Genomic DNA, 17,914 nt, shown 5'->3' with positions numbered 1-17,914 from the left:
TAGAAATAATATGATATACTTGATTAATATTAATTGTACAATTATTCATTGTACATGCTAATAATGTAAAATAAGACATTAATTATACATATCAATGAACGAGTATCTAAGAGTACTGTTTATCGTACATGCTAATAGTTTGAATCTTGAAGAATACTGTGTGTGTGTGTGTGTGTGTGTGTGTGTGTGTGTGTGTGTGTGCATGTGAGTGTGTGTGTGAGTGAGACAACATTGGGACACTGATGAAACAGCCGATCTATCAACCACTGATCTTCAACGACTCGTTCTCAATGAGCAGCTGAAACTTGCAAGAATGCAGATGAAGACAGAGGAAATAAAAATTAAGGGATGACAGAACTGGAACAGGAGAAAATTAAATTAGAGAATAGAGATTTTGATCTCAGCCAATACATATTGTTGAAGTAATCCTTATTTAGTATTTCTGTTAAAATAATTATGTGTTTATTTTCGTATTTGTAAGCCTTAATAAAATAAAATAAAATCCTATCACTTCCAAAAAAAAAAAAAAATATTAAAAATCCATTTATACTTGCGAGGGCTGCGTGCGTGTGTGTGTTAACACATGTTCATTCATATGCAGGCACACACACCAGTATAAAATAGAAGTATCCAGTATAAATGATTAATTTTGTTTTTTCTCTTTTACTGATTTTTCCTTTCTTTATTTTTCTCCTGTTATTTATACTAATTACATTTTTTTATGTACAAAATGAGGTAAGGAAAAGGGTAACAAATTTATAATAATAATAAATTTTATTTAAGTTTTTAATAAATGATAAATATAAAAAAATGGTAAAATGATAAGGAGTTTATTCCAAATCAATTTTCCACAACAAAGCCATGATTTCATTTCTTCTTGCCTGCCCTCTGAGATGAATTCCATCCTCTTAAAGTTCTTCTGGTTCTTTGTTTTCATCCTCTTCTCTTTCATAATTGATATTTTCTTCTAACTCACAATATTCATCATTTAAATGTTTTGCAACATTGTGTAAAACAGAACATGCCACAAATACTTTCGGAATTTTTTCCAATTTTACACGAACAAGATTCGCCAATATCGGGAACCGTTTCTTAAGTTGACCAAAAATGCGTTCAATAACAACTTTTTCTTTAGAATGTTGTTTATTGAACACTTCTTCCTGCCTGTTTCCCTCTGGTTTAAAAGGTGTTATTAACCATGGGGCAATTCCGTACCCACTGTCTCCCAAAAGGCATACTGTACCATTAATTTTAGCCATGGTTTGGCAAACACTGCTCCGTCTCCAAATGCGACTGTCATGGGAGCTACCTGGCCAAGAAGCATCAACGTTAGTGATTTTTTCAGTGGAATCATATGTTACCTGAACGTTGATGCTGGGATACTTCTTACGGTTTATGTAACAGTCTCCGTAGTGTGCTGGTTTATTTATTTCAAAGTGGGTGTAATCCACAGCACGTATTACGCTCAGCATTTTAAAGCGAGAACTACATTTTCTCTTGGCTTCATTTAACTCATGGGCATTCTGTGGAAAGTGAATCCACTCAGATGCCTTTTCATTTATTTTGTTTAGAACGTAATTATAAGCTTCTATTCTTGTCAACAATTTCTTTATTATCTCTTCATTTTGCAGTTCATCTATTCATTTAATCTCCATTTTCTTAAGTATCAGTTTTGTTTTATTTATTCAACTGTTTTTTTTTTTTTTGTAGATATTCATGGGCTTATTTCTTCTTAACCTGATTACTTTTGTTTTCTTAACATTCATTGCCACTATTTTGTAATAATGTATTCTAATTTTGAATATTATGTGCTTCAGCTCCAAAAAAAAAATTGTAAAATTACTGTAAACATTTTACAATTTATTTTCCTTTCTCCTAGATTTATTCTAACATCTTTGATCATATCTTCAACTACATATTAAATAAAGGCAGCATCCTTGCTTATTCCTCTTCCTAGGTTAAACTCAGTTTGAGCATCCTTTATTTTAATAACCAATTTCCGATTCAGGTGCAATTCTGTAATTAATTTTGTATATTTGGATTGTACATTTGTTCTTTGTCTTTTAATTATTTACATTAGTTTTTTTATTTGACACTGTATACTTATTTCTTTACTTCTTTCCATGTACCTATTACTAATGGTTTTGATTAGCCTAATCACATCTGTAGTGCCTCATATTTTTTTTTTTTACTCGGTCTTTCTGTTGAAGAGAAGATTAAAAAACTTAACGACAACATGCTTCTTGGGAAATGGAATTGTGATTTTTATAAGAAAATTTGACTACATCCCACTGTTATAGATCTCATTTATGTAATATTGTTGTCTCCTGAAATCCTCCTTTAAGACTTCTGTTGATGCTGATGAAGCTTCCGATTTTAAGTTTTGCTGCTTCTACTTCAGGTTTTTTAATTTTATTCCAGCTTCTATAAGAAGATCATTTGGCTTCCTTTTAAGCAGTGTTGTTCCTTTATACACTTATTCTACCTTTCAAATATCTTTTCTTCTTCTTACAATACTATTATTTTTACTGGCAATTTCTTTAGTGTCTGTATCTCTACTTATTCCAAGTTGCTGTTTTTTACTATTTTGCACATAAGTTCATACCGCCTGTTTTCCTGAATTTTCTACGTGTGAGTGGTCTCACAAAACCATTTCTTTTTTACTTTTTTGTGTTGCTCTTCTTAATTCATTATTCAGTTTTCTCCATGATCTCTTGTTTTCGTATTTCTTGTAAGATGAAGAAAAATGTAAGAGGCAGATAACCTTGGTTTCGTTAACAAAACCAATCGTTCTTCTGTCGCTTTATTATGGAATTTTTCATATTCACATTGAATTCATTTGCTCTTTTGCCCTATTTATTTCTTACCTTCCATAAAATAAAAGTATATGAATACCTGTATGATAGCCTTTTACTATGTTTCACAAATATTTAAGTACTAGCTGGCCCGTCTAGCCAGAACCTGACCCTCAGGGCTCAGATCAGCCCAGACAAATCCCAAAGCCAACTCAGGGGCTCCTGGAGCCAAGCAGCCAGGGGGCCTACCCTATGGCCTCAGAGATCACTTCACTCACCATTAACAAATTGTGATTATGAACCTGACCTTCGCAAATTACAAAATGGCGGCCATGTCTATTTTTCAATCCATTAAAACTACGTAAATATTAGATTCATCAAAATTTATATTATTTGCTAAAACATTAAGCCTTTTATTTTGAATAAAATGACATTTTTTTTTTTAAATCGGTTAACAAATAGAGGAGTTATGGCAGAAAATTGATGCCTCCACTTTATGTTCAATTCTATTAAATATTGTTTTTATTTCTACAAACTTCAATGCAACATAGAATCTAATAATATATTTCTGGTAATATCATTAGATATTTGATATTTATGTGGACATCTAGGTCATAGCGGCTTTCTGGAAGGTTCTGGGTTTGAATCCTAGTTAGGCAAGGAATGAGTTTTAATGACTAATCGTTTTAAATCATTTTAAAAGCGATGGATTACAATTTAAAAAAATATATTCATTTAAGCTTTCGGGGAGACTCTATATACCGTTACGGTATCATTCGATTTTTTTCAGATTTATTCTTCCGTTAGACATTTACCAATGGAAAAGTGGTTATCTTTTGAACTCGCCGCATTAAACCCTTTAATTATGTACTTATCACCAGGATCAGGGTCGAGGGCTTCAATTTTGTTCATTAAATTAACTAAGGGAAATTTAGAAACTCTGGAATTTGAAACTGTATATTTATGAAAAATTATGATATTTCTTTTAAAAAAATAGGGTTAAAATTCGTTATATGCCCACAACGCTTCCTTACTTGCCCACCTACGCTCGCTAACCTTGACCAGCGAAGGTTAGCGAGCGTATGTTAAATTTGATCGGATTACATTTATAATTCTATTTATTTATTTTCTTATTTCAATATAGCGTTTCAGTGGCCCCGTCTAAAAACTAACAAACTGCAGAAGCGTTGTGTGCATATAACCGATTTTAACCAAAAATAGTAGGTCTAGCGATTAACGCGTCTTCCCAAATCAGCTGATTTGGAAGTCGAGAGTTCCAGCGTTCAAGTCCTAGTAAAGCCAGTTATTTTTACTCTGATTTGAATACTAGATCGTGGATACCGGTGTTCTTTGGTGGTTGGGTTTCAATTAACCACACATCTCAGGAACGGTCGAACTGAGAATGTACAAGACTACACTTCATTTACACTCATACATGTCATCCTCTGAAGTATTATCTGAACGGTAGTTACCGGAGGCTAAACAAGAAAAGAAAGAAAGAACCAAAAATAGTAATCGATCGCCTTTAAAATAATTTAAAACAATTAGTCATATAGACCCGTTCATTTCTAACTCGCCGGGTTGGTCTAGTGGTGAACGCGTCTTCCCAAATCAGTTGATTTCAAGGTCGAGATGTTCTAAGTTTTAAATCCTAGTAAAGGCAGTAGTTTTATACGGATTTGAAAACTAGATCGGGGATCGGGTGGTCGGGTTTCAATTAACCACACATCTCAGGAACGATCGACCTGAGACTGTACAAGACTACACTTCATTCATTCATATCATACATCCTCTTAAGTAATACCTTACGGTGGTTCCGGAGGATAAAGAGAAAAAAGGACTGAGGAGAAGTCCGACGCGGATGTACGTGTTTCATTGGTATCCGTAGGCTCCGCTGTGTTCCTTCCCGACCATTATCAGACAGGTCCGGTCTTCACGAGTTATTGTGATGGGGCGGGGGAGAGTTTAGACTGTGAGACCCGGCACTTAAAAAAGAAGACAACTAATATAAAATATTTGAAATAAAGGAAGGAAAGTGAAAGGAAGAATACAAGGGGAAAATGGAGAAAGCGCATATGGGAAAAACGAAAATGAGCACAAGGGGAAAGGGAAAAGGGCGAGAGGGTAAAAGGAAAGGTTAAATTTTGTGAAGTTCCGTATTGTTCATTTTATTAATGTTTTATCAAACCTTCAATTATCTTCATTTAATCTATACTCAAATTTAGTAATAGCGAAGCACTGCCGGATCTGCTAGTCTTTTAATAAGTCTGTTGTGCAATATATATATATATATTGTACAACATTTATATATATAATTTTTTTTTCCATTACGGAACGGAACGGAACGCAAAAGTGGCGGGAGTATCACAATTCTCCGTACGAATCGCAGAGCCTGGACAGTGTCCCTTGCTGCTGTGATACTATAAAAGGGCGTGTTTCAAGGGTTTTCTTTTAATGTCGGTTATAGGTTTTAATTTTTGTTTTATTTATGGACGGATTTAGTGATTTGCGTATTTTCCATTATTATAACAAGATATCGTATGTACTGAAGTATACAATTGCATTTCTTGGCATCACTGATCGTTTTACGGATTGATTTAATAGACATTAAAATATATATATATATATATGTTGGTGTTCACTTTCGTTTATGTAACTATGTAAGTAATTTTATCCCATGCTAATATTAGTTAATAGAATATAAGTGAGATTTTGTTGAGCTTCGTATTTTCCCAGATGTTAATTCTACGATTAATTCAATTCTATTTTGAAGTGCTATACAAAGAATTTTATTTGTCAAAGGTAAGAGGGGAAATCCCTATGTCGTTATTTACTTCTGTTTCATCTTATTTGTGTAGCGGATGTATTAGTGCATTTTCTGGTCTTGTAGGATTTTTTCAGGTTTCCATATCTCTTCTAGCAAGTTCTTCAGTTTTTACTTCGTTGTTTTCATGATTATTTTCGTAATTCTGTTGCAGTCAAGCTATCACCTTCTACATTGTTTAATTTCTGATTTATCTATTTTCATATAATTTTTTTTGTGGATTTTTCAGTTCATGTTGCTAGATTTTGAAATTGAAATCTTACCTTGGTGTTTGGTAGTTTAATAATTTTTCAAAGTACTTGCTGGAATTTTGCAATTGTCTTTGTTGTTATGACCTAATTTTCTATTTTTACCCTAAAGAAAAGGCTGGGTGATTGGTATTTGGTAAGTTTTTAGAGTTTGGTAATTGTGGTAAATTTTAAAGTGTACTTATTTACTTAATTGAAATAGACAGGCACAAAATCGATCAATACAAAATCATATTAAAAAGAACATACATACATAACAAAATTATCATTCATAAGTTAGAGTAGCTCTTGATAAGATATTAATTGTACCTTAATGTACATTATGTAGTAAATGTAGCCTAGTAATAGGTGATGTATAGAAATCGATTGAACCGAGAAAATATTGAAAATTATACCTAAGCAATCTAGTTCTTAATATATGCAAGTCAAAAAGCTGCAATAAATTAGGGGAGTCAACGTAATTGCTAAAAATTTTATTAGCAAATATTAAATCTGCCCTCGTCAGAGATGATTCAATTCTTGATATTTTTAACAAATTTAAAATACGAATAAGCTATGATTGGTAAAGAACATAGAATCACAGATTTTATAGGCGGCACATCTAAGAAAGATTCTATGTAGTCTTTCTAGTAGTTTTAATTGCAAGTCAGCTAAAGGTCGCCAAACAACAGATCCATAATTTAATACTGTATAAGTGTATGACTAAAATTCTGCAGAGTTAATATTTCTGTAATTTGTAGAGAATCTCTCGATAAATTTTCCCATTTTAGTGAAGATACAGTATAACAAGTTTATTCACTGAAGGATAACTTGCTATCAAAACATACAGCCAAGTTTTTAATAGAAGATATCTTTTGTATTGCAGTATTATTTTATATTATTCAGTTTCACATTTATATCATTATCTGCAAACCTTCAACATTGAATATGAAATTAATTTTTGTAAGTTAGAAGAAATACTATTTGTTGCATCATTTTTTCACAAAGTTCAAGTCAGTTGGAAGTAATTGAATGTAAACTAGTTTTGTAATAGGCTTAAACAATTTCATATTATCTGTGAAATATAAAAAAAAAGTGATAGGGTATGAATAAACTGTTATCTATAAATACTACAAAAATTGGAAAACCTAATAAATGCATGCTTTACCTTACTCCACATCTAACATAAATAGGCTTAGAGATAAAATTATCAATTTTAATGTAGGGAATTCTGTATGAAATGAATGTATCAAAGACAACAATTTATATTATTAAATTGACACGCAGCAAGTTTTTTTTAATAGGTAATTTGATATTAACTACATCAAACACACAATGAAAATCAGTATAAATTGGATCAAGATAATTACAATCATTTAGTGCATCAACAGTATCTTCCGTATGTACATACAAGTTTGTTCAAGTAGATTTACCTTCCAAAAAACCATGATGTTATAGAACGATATAAATTTCTTTATGCAAGTGTGTTTTTCTTATAAATTAACTTACCTAAGATCTTTGCAGAAAAATTGTATTTGCCAAGGGCAGTAATTATTGATATCTGAATGTCACCATTTTTAAATAATGGACATATGTAACAAATTTTTAACACTAGGATGTAGACTATTTAAAGAATGATTGAAGAGCTTAGTTAAGAACTGTATAAAAAAGACAGAGCATTTCTTCCCTAAAAGAGGATGAATATATTCTGTGCTTGTCAAAGAGTTAGCATTAAGTCAAATGGCCTCTTCAACATCATTTTGAGTTAAAATAATGTTTAACTGCGGCAATCATTACAACTAAATTTAATTTCAGTTAAGGAAAAATCATTGTTAATATAGACACTCCCAAATTTTTTAGTGAAGTTGCCCATACTCATTTCATAAAGAATACAAGATCTACTGTTGTCATTTTTATTAACAAATTTAAAAAATCTTTGGAAGCATCAGATTAAAGATCCTCAACTTTTAACAGTGTAATTTAATAACAAATCTTTATGACTGAGTATTGCATATACTTTGTTCTTAAATAATTCTTAATAATAAGTAGATCTATATTGTTTTTGAAGCTTATAGAACTTTTTGTTATTAGTAATTGTGATAATAATTTCACTACAAAATTACATTTTTTTTTTGCAAGTAGTTTTGGTACGTGACTTTCAACAATATTATTATAGTGGTTGCCATGAAAGATGGCACTTGTGTTTAAACTGTTGTATTTCAGTTTAAAAAAAAATCGCACAAAAAATGAAGGTATCATTGGAAACTGCAGTTTTTTTTTTGCCAACTGGATTTGGCCGATTTTAGTTAGTCATTTGTTTGAAAATTAGGGGTGTGAGAAGCGGAAAACTCACAATTTTTTGCATTTTTTTTGAGAATGTCAACTTTGATTGATGTAAAGTTAAACCCGATGTAGATAAAAGTCTTCTGCTTTTGGAGGTAGGTTAAACGATTGTTTCTCAATAATTATAATTAGGATTTATCCCAAATCTAGTATTATGTAAGCATGCAGAATGTTTTTTTATGAGACAAAAGTTTAGTTTCAGTGAATATTTTATGGAAAAACACATCGCTGTAATCATTGAAACAATTTGAATAAGATGACGATATTTTGAATATAATGTATTTAATATTAAGCTTTTAATTGAGATCGGAAAGGTATGAAAAGTTCATTCAAAAAGTACAGCCGCAACCAATGCTTGGCGTGTGTCCTGTTTGTTGCTATAATAATCAGCTACATGTAGGCATGGTTTAATATTGCCTTTCACACAGTTTTATCAGATTACTTTATACATGGTTAATATACATGGATAATATTAACTAATAAAAAAAGTGGTTGCAAGCAACGACTTTTTTGTGAAGCTACTGTTGGATTTCAGCTTTTCTCCAACTGTTGGAGGTAACTTTATTTACCGCAAAAGGGTAAGTTGTGTTATCTATTATTATTATTATTACATTCCCTTCTTGTAAGTAATTCAAAAACTCATTTGTAAACCAAATATTGAAACTGTTCCTATTCATTTTTGAATGATAATCACAAGAATTTACTACCAATACTTTTTTTAATGAACCCTTTCTTTAGCCTTGACATTATGACTGGAGATGTCAAAAAAGATTCCTTAGCAATTGAAGAGACCAACTTAGTTAAATCAGAAAATTTAAAAGTTGAAAATGAAGTGGTAAGAGTTTTAGATTTTGCATACAGTGGAACACTGATTATCCAGATGGACCTTGGAAGGCCAAATCTGGATAATAAAAGGATAATTTAAAGAATGTTGTCTTATTTAACTGCACATATCATTCTAATGTTTAGTGGGTAAGGCACTAAGTAAAAAAAATATATGTAAAAAATAAATAATTGTATTTTAATAAAATTAAAAAGAAATTCAGAACATATGTACTATGTAAGAAAAAAGATGTTCAGTAATACGGTTAATAAAATACACTGTGTAGATATTTATAATTAGTTTTATAAAGACTAAAATACATATATGTTTTTGCTAAATGAATTGAAAAAAAAATAACTTAAAAAACCTGGTAAAATTAAGATCTATAAAAAAAATTCCTATTGAAGCGAAGATCTATTTGAGTAGTATTTAAATTTTTCAAATTATGCATTAGTTTTTTTAAGTTGTGTAGTGTGGATTTAAGCAGTGCTGTTAGTTGGACATCTGGAAAATTGCTGTCCCACTTATATCTTTTAGTCATCGACTGCAGTGGTCATATTAGCCGTAAATTTTCATTATTACCATTATTTTTATTGTTATTGTTTTCATCATCATCATTATTATTATTTTAATTAATCATCAGCATGGTGACCAATGTGTCAAATTACCTCAAATAATAAAAAAAAATCACCAAACACAATAACAGAAACCTTTAAAAACCTAACACCAAAGTTGACTTAAGTAGCTTCCTGCATTATCAGTCTGTATAAAATTCCAAAAATATATCAAACAAAAACAAAAAATAAATAAATTAAAATTAAAATTTAGAAAACAAAAACCCCAATAACGACAAAACTTGAGGCCAACTGGAATGATAATCATTCCATTTGTTGTTCAAGTTTTGCCATTATTAGAGCTTATATTTTCTAAACTTTTGTTTTTATTTGTATTTTGTTTGATGTAATTTTAGAATTTTGCACTGACTGACGATGCAGGATCCATTCAAAGTTGAATTTTAGAATTAGTTTTTTAGGTTTCTGTTACTGTGTTTGTGGTTATTTTTTTTTGGTTATATATATATATATAGCTCACCAGGCTGGTCTAGCGGTTAACTTGTTGCAAATCAGTTGTTTAACAGTTATTTTTGAAGTTGAAGGTTCTCATGTTCAAATCCTAGTAAAATAAAAGTTACTTCTTTTTATATGAATTTAAAACTAAAGAGTGGATATTGGTTGTTGGGGTTCACCCAACCGCACGTTTCAGGAATGGTCGGTCTGAGTCTGTACAAAAGTACCTTTTGTTTACATGTCACACACATCATCATCATTTAATTGGGCCATGGTGAACTAAGTTGACATGATGATGACGATTGAAGGATCTAAATATGCATCTCCTACGTATATTTTTCTCACCATAAAAAAAAAAGTCTACAGAAGACATTTCATGTATATTTCTTCTAAACTAATAAATCTTATTCCTGATAAATTTATATATAGTAGAGTAAACAAAAAACTCCTTAATGAAATAGATGAGTGGATAATGACAAATAATGTATATGAATTACTATTTTAAACGCGTTGTCATCCTGTGTAAATTATACATAATTAGTTAATTTTTTAATCTAATCTTAATAATATTTTGGTTTTTTGTATAAAATCTTGTAACAGAGCAAATCAAAACTGAGGAAGGCAAACATATAAGGGTAAATCTATAATTACAATTATAGTCATAATATTAATACTAAGATTATTTAGCGTTATTTTATATTGTTACAAAATAGTGTTAACAACATAACAGATATAACAATATTCATTTTACTCCAATTTATACAATATTTCATTTTACATGGCAAAATAATCATATGTGTGAGCCAATTATTTAAAAAAAAAGTAATCTGTGAGGGCATTGAATGTTAGGTGTAATCTAGATACATAAAAATAAACGTTTCTTGGCTTTCATTTAATTTTTACTGCTTTCTCTTTCTGATAATGTAATTATTTAAGTATTCTCTGAGAACCCAAGTAAAGTATTTCTGCTTACTACTGATATCTATCCATGTACATAATATAAGAGAAATCTATAATAACCATTTTGCAAAAAAAAAAAAGTAAATGTTATTTTTCATTTATTATTTTAGTTAAATAGTATTGTAAAAATAATACATTAGATTTTACAGATTATAAAAATCTAAGATAAATACACATCTTACTTAAATAAATACACATCTTAAGAAGAAATCTTACTTTCAAACTTATGCATGTTCAAATTAAAATGTATTAAAAAAAGTGCATCTCCTGATTTTATAACACTTTTCTGACTCAGGTGCAATCCTTACATCTTCTATCTTTCCAATTTGTTCTCTGCCTTTTTATTATTTTCATTAGTTTGACATGATTGAAGGCATTTTATCCGTATCTTTAATAATAGATTCACTTATTTCTTTATGACTTTCTAAGTCATAAACCTCTCACAGCAGTTAATAATTAACCCGATTATGACCCTTGTGTCTCTTTCCTTTCAAAACCCTTATTGTTTTTCTGTACATTAAGTGCGCTGAAGGTTTGCCTCTAACTTTGTTAACTGATCTGTCAGCTGTCTTAGGCAGCATCGACTAACGAGGTTTGTTATCTAACTAAATGATATCATCTGGCTAATGTGACACATTTGTATATAAAATACAAACACAACAAACTAGTACAATACAGCAACTAGTACACTAGATGTAGCAGTCCACAAGGGGAAACTTTCAGCTCATGTATTGTAACCGTTTGCTTTATTTTCTCTACATTAGGCTTCTGATCAGCCAGTTCTGATCAGAATTATCAGGAGAATTTTTGTTGAATGTGAATTAATACAATATGATTACTAGTTAATTCTTTGCTGATTGCAAATTAAACTGGCTGTCCCATAATCTTAATGCTTTATTGCACTATGCCTTTAGGAAATTGGAATTCAATTTCGTTGTAAAATGTAAAATATCTTACATTTCTGCTTTATTTTAATATTTTAAATGCTATTTTTTAAGCATTTTAAATTTTATAATACCAATGTTTTTCAATAGTTTTTTGGTTGTTTTTCTTTATCTACTTCCACCCTTGTAACTCAGTTAATATTTTTACTTTGTTTGAACTTATCTTGCATTAAATCACCCATTTTAAACATGTTTTTTAGATATCTTAAATTTACCAATTTTTGTTCAAATTTAATTTACATAATTAAATATAAATAATAATATAAATATAATAATATAATATTTAAATATAAATATAATTAAATAATAATAAAAAAATGTCATATAAATAAAAAAAAGAATTCTTAGAAGGAAATTCTTTATCATAATTAAATATTTATCTTGTATATGTGAAGAAATTTATTTAAATTGTACCATATTAAACGACAGATTTGTTAATCCTGGCATATAAGAAGGAGAAGGGTATAGTTGCCACCAAGTTACGACGAGCTTAGAGGTGACGATTGCTACTCAACATATCGTGCTTCATGTTTATTCTACTAAGAGATGATTAATCACGGTATGCCAATATTTCAGAGAACAATAGTATAGCAGTGATGTGTGGGCTGATCATCCAAGCTCGCTGTTACATGTTGGCTGCTGTATAGTTAATTGAGATTATGAATATTTTCAGCGTAGTATAATTTCTTATTAAAAGAAAATATTTTTGATATTTTAATTAACAAGTTACATATCTTGTAACTTATACAAGATTGAAGTAGGTTACTTAATCTACTCTCAAATTTGGAATGAATTATTTTCTTTTCCATCTCCATGAGAATTTTGTTTTCGTGCCTAAAATTAAAATATTTTAACGTATCACGATTTCATATTTAGTTTTCAGGATGAACTTAATTCAGGAGTATTAAAAGTGATTTCTCCTTCACCAGCCTATTATCCAGATACGTCTAGACTGAGGATAACATTAGGTGATTCTCCAGAGAGAGTTTGTTGGCGTAATAAACAGAATTTAGATTTTGCATACTTAATGAAGTATTCTCAGCCTAAAGCGGTTTTTTATGTTCAACTAGAAGATAAAATTTTAGCTAAATCTCACTTTATAACGATTATAAAAACAGCAGCTTAGATCATATTACTAAAATTAAAAACAAATACGCACTCAAGTTAGTTTGCCGACAAGTTTACCTGTCTTTAGCTTTCTGACTGAAATACATTTACTACATGTTTTTAAATACATTTAAGACATTTTTTTATCAGAAAGCTGAAATATATAGAAAAATAAATAATACACTTGTCATCATTATATTGATTATTTCATAATCCTGTGCAGAAACAACATCGTAAAACTACTATAGAGTCCTCATATTCAGCGATTAATAACATCTCTACTTACAACATTTCATTATAGTTTGTGAACACAATAAATTTCCAGTGCGCTTGATCTCTCCATACCAAAGTTATGTAAAAAAATACCTTTAAAATTTATAGACAAGCCTTTACAACCGATAATTTACTTATTCTCCAACACATCTAATCTAATCGTTCCGATCACACAGATTGGCAACTTTCTCATATATTTAATATAGGCTTACCGTACAACTGGGATTAGCTTGGACAGTCCTGATTTTTTAGTGCTGTCCAGGGTTGCAAATATGTCCGGAGTTTGAGAATTTTATGACCGGTGAGGATTTTTTTTAATTTTAGTCCTATATGTTCGACATTGCATTTTTAAATATTCTCTTATGGCTGTACATCTCTCAGTCGACCTTGGAGCAAGCGTTGATGCTGATTTTGATGGAGGCGTGGCTACCGGTCTTGCCACAACTTTTTACTTAGTCACTTGGCAACACATCAGGGGCAATGTGTTTATGTTGTTTTTGTGTGTGAACTGACTTTTCTACACATTTTTTATCATTTTATCTCTTATTTGTTTTTTGTCTCATCGTTTAGCAACGAGCAAAAGAAAATGCACGTTTAATGTTAACCTGCAAAAGGAATACAAAATTTTGAAATTGTGTAATGACAGTAACAATGAACGTGTTTATTGCATGCTACATACTGGAGAATTTTCTGTTGTATGTAAAGGAAAGGGTGATATTGAAGACCACCTGAAAATGGCTAAACATAGGAGTGCTATTAATGCTACTGCTTCTTCAGCAAACATAAGAGATTTTTTTAAAGCCAAAAATGGGACTAACAATAACACTGATCTGGAGTATCCTGCTAAAGAAGCTATATTTTCATACCGCACTGCTAGACATGAATTCGGTTTCAAAACATCAAACCGGTTAAAAAGTTATATGACCCTAAATTTTCACTTGCTAGAACCAAAACCGAGGCGATTATTGTTAACGCTATTTCACCATTTATATTTGATAATGTGTTGCGTTTTTTGGAAAATATTAATTATGTAATAATAATGATGGATAGCTCAAACAGAAGTGAAATGAAACTTGTTTTGATTGTTGTAAGATATTTCAGTCTGGAGGAGGGAATTCAAGTTAAACTTTTAAATTTTGATGACATGTCAGGTGAAACTGCTTTAATTTTGACTTTGTATATTTTACAGTGTGTGAAAAAATACAAACTTGAAGAAAAGTTGGTTTATTATACTGCTGATAACACAAACAGTAATTTTGGTGGTGTGAAGAGAAAGAGGAATGCAAATGTGTTCAGAAAAGATCAAAGTGATTTAGATAGACCTATTTTAGGAACTGGTTGTTCAGCCCGCATTGTACACAACTCAGAACAAACAGCATGTGATTCTCTCCCTCTGGACATAAAAATTATTATAAAAGTTTATAGATATTTTCACATATATACAGTAAGAGTAACTAAACTTAAAGAGATTTGTGAATTTATGGAAGCGGATTACAAAAAAGTATTATCTCATAACAGCACAAGGTTCATTAGTTTGTTACCTGCAATAGAAAGAATTCTTTCCATTTTTGATGGCCTAAAATCATACTTATCTTGTGAAAAATGTCCAAAATTATTATTTGATTTTTTGAAAATCTAGAAAGCGACTGATAATAATAATCTGGTAAGCTACAGTTATTTAATAATGTAGTTCTGAAATTAGAAGCTAATTTTATCACCGCAATAGAAGCATTTCAGACATATTCTGAACTAATTTGTCAACTTCAGGAAAGAAAAACCCACAAATTTATACCATCTTCTGCCAAAGAATTGCTATGCACTCTAAAAGAAAATAATGATGTTCAGGAACAAATATTCTTCTCGAGCGTAGACAATTTTTATAATTCTAGTATCCAGTAAGAGTTGTGGAGAACCGGTTTTGATAAAGTTAGTAATATTTCAGTGGATAAATTTATGAACTGATTGCCTGGTCTGATTTAGAAGAGAGTGCACAAGTTGTTAATGAAATTATAAAAGAAGATTCCATAAATATTGATGACCTATTTGATGAACGTACATTGTTGAACCAGGTAATTAAAAAACCAAAAGGTAGGTTGTGGTTCAAGTTCTGAAAAATACCAGATATTATTGGAGAAAAGTGGAATGCAATTTTTAAGGTGTTTTGGAAGACCAATATCTCCAGTTGAGAGAGTTTTTTCAATTACGGGAAACATTTGGTCTGTAGAAAGGACTATCAGCATCTACTGCTAAACATCTGCTAAATGTTAAAATTAATTCAGAATTTTCTTGTTATGAATTTTATGATGTAATTAAAACAAATCTTTTCTGAAAAAAGAGTCATGTCTAGTAAAAAATACAACTGAATAAATAAAGTTTAATGTTTCAGTAAACTGCTAAGACTTTTAAGTTATTTAAAAAATATGTCCTGGGTCGGACCCAAAAAAATATGTTAAGCCTAATTTAATTTCACCTAATACACACATTTGTGTAAGCAGACAGTTATGCTGCTAAACTCAACACAGTTGAATATCTGATATAAGTTGGCTGACCATTATTTTTGTAATCAAAATACTATTAATAACACAGAACAAAGTCATGATTACATAGTGATATATTTTAACACCCAGAACTGCCACAATGTTCAAGGAAAAAGGTATCCATGCAGCTTTAAAACAACACACAAAATTCATGAACTTCATAAACAAATTTACAAAATATAGTAACTTTACAAAATCTAGAGTATGCTGATTGAAGTTTAGTAACTTTACAAATATAATATTAGGTAGATTGGATGGAAATTTACTTTCAGATATTTGGAAGATATGCTAGCAATATGCAGTATTTATTTAATGAATTTTGTAATTAAATTATAACCAAATATAAATCTGTAGTAATAGTTGATTTTGATTGAACTGTAGTTATCTCGTCCCTCACATATTAATTGCAGCGTACATGACAATTGAATTCTTTTGGCCATGAACTAACAGAATATCTTATGCTGATGTTGTCAGTGGAAAATCTCATTGGACACGATCACAAAATATGATGCATGAAAATTCTGGCAACATTAGGACTGCTACCTAACAAATGTTTTACAGATTTGACTTATTTTTGAATAGATGATGAATCACATAATTGATCTTACGGAAATTATTTCCAGCAAGTCAATCAGGCCATTCATTACTAATTTCACTGTAAGATGCAAACAGCTTGTTAGGAGGAAAACAATATTTTTTTTAAATGTAGCAACATTGATCTAATTTCTGAAGTGAGGTTATTTGCAGAACATCACCGTTAAGTGTTTCAATTTTTTCAGTTTCAAATAGTAAAGAAAGCAATAACAAAAACAAATTTCCTTCCTAAGGTATCTGCCAAGTTCTGAAAGTGATTGATAGATAAATAAATAAATGCAAATTTAATCACCGGCCATGTATTAGAAGCATCACCAGAAGCACGTATTAGAAGCATTACAATCTAATTTTCTATTTTTAAATATATATAAAAATAAATCTATTTTTTAGTTACAGTTATTTTCAACATCATTTTATGAATCAGACATTTCTCCAGACTTTTGAAAATAGCATAACTATTATGATTCATAAGCTGGTAAATATCTATGTGGTGTGAAATCTCATCCATTATTCTCCTTCCAGTATTGCTTAAAGTGTTTAACTGTTCTTTGGCTGAAATCATTTCTCTTTGATTTTATGAAAGGACAGTCATATAGCAAGTTTTTCCATGTTGTCAGATCGGACAAAATTATTTTTGAATCAAAGGAACTGTTTTGTCTGTGTATCTGGATGTTTGATAAGTTGCGGCATTATTTTAAATGTAAAAAGAACTATGTTTTATAGAACTATCTATAAAACATTATGGTAGGTCTTTCCTACCATAATGTTTTATAGATAGTTCTAAATTCATACCTTGAAGTAAGCTGTTTTTAAACTAGATTTAAGATGTTCTCACAGATTTGTACGATATAAAATCCAGTGTTCAACAAGGAAGTGTTCTTGGCCCAATATTGTATTAAATGTACACTGCAGATTTGCTTTAAACTGACACCCATTCTTCTGTTTATAGAAATCCACGTGTTACCTCGGAGAAACTGTAAATTTTTTAAATAGTCTTTGAAAGCGGTTAGATAAATGGAGGGTGAAGGTCAGTTAGTCGGATCTACTTATGTCACGTTTACAGTATCTAGGAACAACTTCCTATACAGGAATACTCACCAGTAAGTTTTGTTGACATCACTCTATTCCAAGCAGATGATGTACATAGGATTTTATCTTGACCATCACCTGTACATGAAGAAGCATATACTATCTAAAAAGACATCTTAAGTCTACAAAAAATTTATCGGTTACTTGGGTGTAAATCTAAATGAAATAATTGAGCATTTGGAAGCAAAAACGCTCACAAAAGTGTGTAATGCACATCCACAACAAGCATATCAAGATCTTAAAACGATTACTGTTATGCAAGAAATAATCTAATTCAGTTCAAATTATCAATAAAAGGTAATCAGTTTATCGTCAAGTAAAGTGTAATAAA

Source organism: Lycorma delicatula, chromosome 9 (genome assembly GCF_047948215.1).
Source record: "Lycorma delicatula isolate Av1 chromosome 9, ASM4794821v1, whole genome shotgun sequence".
Taxonomy (NCBI): Eukaryota; Metazoa; Arthropoda; class Insecta; order Hemiptera; family Fulgoridae; genus Lycorma; species Lycorma delicatula.
Note: the sequence above shows the minus strand (reverse complement) of the source record.